At 35.3% G+C, this 3459-nt stretch overlaps 1 pseudogene; it reads left to right on the plus strand.

The window, feature by feature from the left end:
* Nucleotides 1–1431: 1431 nt before the first annotated feature.
* LOC105554237 lies at nucleotides 1432–2423 on the plus strand (annotated as a pseudogene).
* The last annotated feature ends 1036 nt before the right edge of the window (nucleotides 2424–3459 follow it).

Genomic DNA, 3459 nt, shown 5'->3' on the forward strand with positions numbered 1-3459 from the left:
TTACAAGTCATTGGTTAAAAACAGGTTGCAGATTTTATAGTTACTTTCAGCAGCAAGTAACAAAAAGAAAAAATATCAGAATCTTAATTGGCATAGGTCAATCATGATGTGATCACTATTATGAACCTGGTGTTGGCCAAACATATCCACTTTCCTTCAGAAAAAAATTAGGAAAACTGGGCTAACATTTTTGTTCAGCAGTGATCTATTGCAGAATAAAATTCAATGCTAGAAAATATATATCCTAAACATTTATATAATAAACAGCATATTTTTAATAAGATACATTTGTTGATGGTTTTTAGTTGGGCATATAAAGGAAAAAAGTCTGAATAAAATGTAATAGGTTTCCACTGTTTCTCATAATGTAAGAATGCATAGTCATTTTTAATTTTACACAATAAACAATAGAAAATTCACTTTTAGAAAATTTTACTACAGACTAATAGAGTGAAATTTTGATTATAAGGACTTTGTAAGTGACTTTTCAAATCAACTACAGAGAAGTTATTTCTGTTGACTTTTTCATTGAAATTTTCTTCATGATTCTAGAAATAGATATCATTAGGAAAGGTTTAGGAGTAGCATGCCTTAGTTAATATCACTCTACTTTATGCCATTTTGCACTATTTACTTAAATGAATTGACTGTATAGATAAATTAACACAGACAGGAATTGGAAATGAAAATAACCTATTTTTAAATATGTAACCATAGGGAATAATCGCAGTTAAGAAACCAAGCTATAATGCTTAAACTAATTCTCCAATCATATAAAGCAAGTTGAATGAAATAATTAATTGTGAGTCAATCTCTGGTATATATGTGGTAGAATATCACATAAAAGGTTCATTATTCATTAGGCACAGATACATTAATACAGATACACCAAGACCGTAGAACTAGAGATAATCACTTGGCAAACAGGTTAAGAAATAGTCAACTGAGGCTAACTCAGTTCTATGCATGCCAGTTTACAACAAGCATTCTTAGCTATGAACTGCCCTTAACTGATTTTCTGTTGGGTTTACTTTTCTTTTTTTCTTTACATTTTGGCACTTCAGGTCATCCTTCTCATCTAGAGTTATTCTGGTTCACTGAACCACAATGAAGAAGTATTTCCACCACCCAATGCCATTTTGATTCTTTTTATAACTAGTTTAATCTTCCAGATTGTTGTTAAGCTATTTTATTTGCAGGGCATATGGATCTTTCATATTTTATTTCAAACCTGGAAATCTTCTTTCCTTTTTCTTCTATTCTAATTAATTTTTCTCTTTCTCTTACTCTATCTCTACTTATATTTTGTCTTTTTCCATTAAAAATAATTAAAGCTTGGGCATATGGTGCTACAAGAACTGGCTCCAGGGCCCTTATGCTGGCTGCCCTCACAGCTCCCAGCCTGGTGACAGGATCTACCCTGATCTGAGAATGACCACCTCTCAATATGAGTGGCTGAAATTGGTGTTAGTGCCCATGAGTCAGTGTAAAATGACTGTGATCCCCACAGTGGCCACTTTGTGGCCTTCAAGTTCCTAATGAGAACTCACATTAGAGTTCTCATTAGAAACCACTTCTGTAATACGATCACTTCTACTCTCATTAGAGTTCTCATTAGAAATCACTCCCATAATACGATCACCTCCTACCAGGTCCCTCCTTCAACACATGGGGATTACAGTTTGACACGAGATTTGGGTGGGGACATAGAGCCAAATCATATAATCAGCTGAGACCATCAAGGATCTGATGCACAAGTTTCAAAGAGACCTAGATTTTCTTCATTTCCATTGCATCGTTCACTGATAATCTGAAGTCAGAGAACATTCCAGTGACAAGTGGTAGCACAGTCAAGCTGGCTGATTTAGTCTGGCCAGAATCTATAGCTACTAGATGGTGTTTATACCGTGGTTGTTACACTGTTGTACTGTGCTCATGAGGTTCTTCTGCAATCTACACAGGCAACATCTGTGGACTTGTGAAGTGTTGGATGTGTCTTCGCAGAGATGTTTCCTCAAAAGCCTCTCTTCTGTGGAAACTCTAAAGCTGAAAAGTTGGGCAAAATCTTTGACCTGATTGGGCTGCCTCTATAGGATGACTGGCCCTAAGATGTGTCTCTACCGCATGTAGACTTTCTCCACAGAGGGCCTCATCCAGTAGAGTTGGTGGTGCCTGAGATGGAGCACAACTGCTGCTGGAAATGTTATTTTGTCCTACATAAGCAAATCTCTGCCTTCCCAGCTCTGGAGCACTTTTATTTACATAAGATTCAGAGTGTGCAACGGAGTGGCTGCCACAGAAGGAATAGAAGCTTCCATTTCCCTTATTCTGGACACCTGAGTGGTGAGAACCCTACTGAGAAGGCAATCACTGCCTTCATATCTGAGGCTCTGAAGTCACCTCCTGAAACTTTTTACAGATAATATTTTGCTGCCTTAATAACATTATCCTTCTACCCTTCCATTTGAGGCTTCTCCTTCTCCTCCCACCCTGTTTCCTTATACTAGAGGGTATGTCCCTTCTTATCTCCTTCTATACCTTGATATTGGGGTCTTTTCCTATACAGGAAAAATAAAACAAAACAAAGAAAAAAAAATTTTAACAATTTTTATTTCTGATAGTAGGTTTAAAATACTAGTGGTCCTTGCAAAAACTGCATTTTGGTTCTGGTATAATTTGTGAATCCCTGGTGTTTGAATTTGCAAATTATCTGTTTATAGTTCCTATGATTATGGTATTGCACTTTGCATACGAACATAGAAAGCAGAAGTCAACCCACAGAACTTGAGGATTAAATGAAAGTTTTTTTAAATGATATTCATAAGTGAGTGTGTTAAAATTATCTTCTAGGGGAAAAGTGAATTATAACATTCATTTTCCAGTTATTTCTTGTTACTCTCAAGCATGACAGTGTAAAATTGTTCAAATAGGATTGATTTTATATGTGATCTAGTTTCATTCCATTGGAGACACGCTGAATTTAAAATATTAGGTAGTAAAGACAGTAAAGTACTGAATTTATCTAGCTTGCTAATACGGAAGCAGAGCTCTCTACTGGATAGACGTAGAGAAAAGATGAGATTCATCTACCCAAGCAACACCAATACAAAAGCTGCAGTGGTTCAATTATGAGAAAAAAAGGTGAATTTCTTTCTTAGTCTACATTCACATTAAATCAGCTAAAAATACTTGAACATTTAAATAAATGTAATTTGATTATTGAGTTTAAGTGTGACTTTTCTGGGATATTTAATAGATTTTTCTTTTCTAATGCAAGTGATTAGACTCCCATCTCTTCATAAAGAGAACCACAAAATCTTAAGAGCTGAAAGACATAGGTGAGGTCATCTAAAATGATTGTTTGTTTTTCAAAAGGAGTCATTAACATTTATAATATTAATTGACTTTCACACAGTCTCATGCCTAAATGGTGGCTAAGCTGCAGCAATAACCTAGGTA

Source organism: Mandrillus leucophaeus, unplaced genomic scaffold, assembly GCF_000951045.1.
Source record: "Mandrillus leucophaeus isolate KB7577 unplaced genomic scaffold, Mleu.le_1.0 Scaffold633, whole genome shotgun sequence".
In the NCBI taxonomy this organism is placed as follows: domain Eukaryota; kingdom Metazoa; phylum Chordata; class Mammalia; order Primates; family Cercopithecidae; genus Mandrillus; species Mandrillus leucophaeus.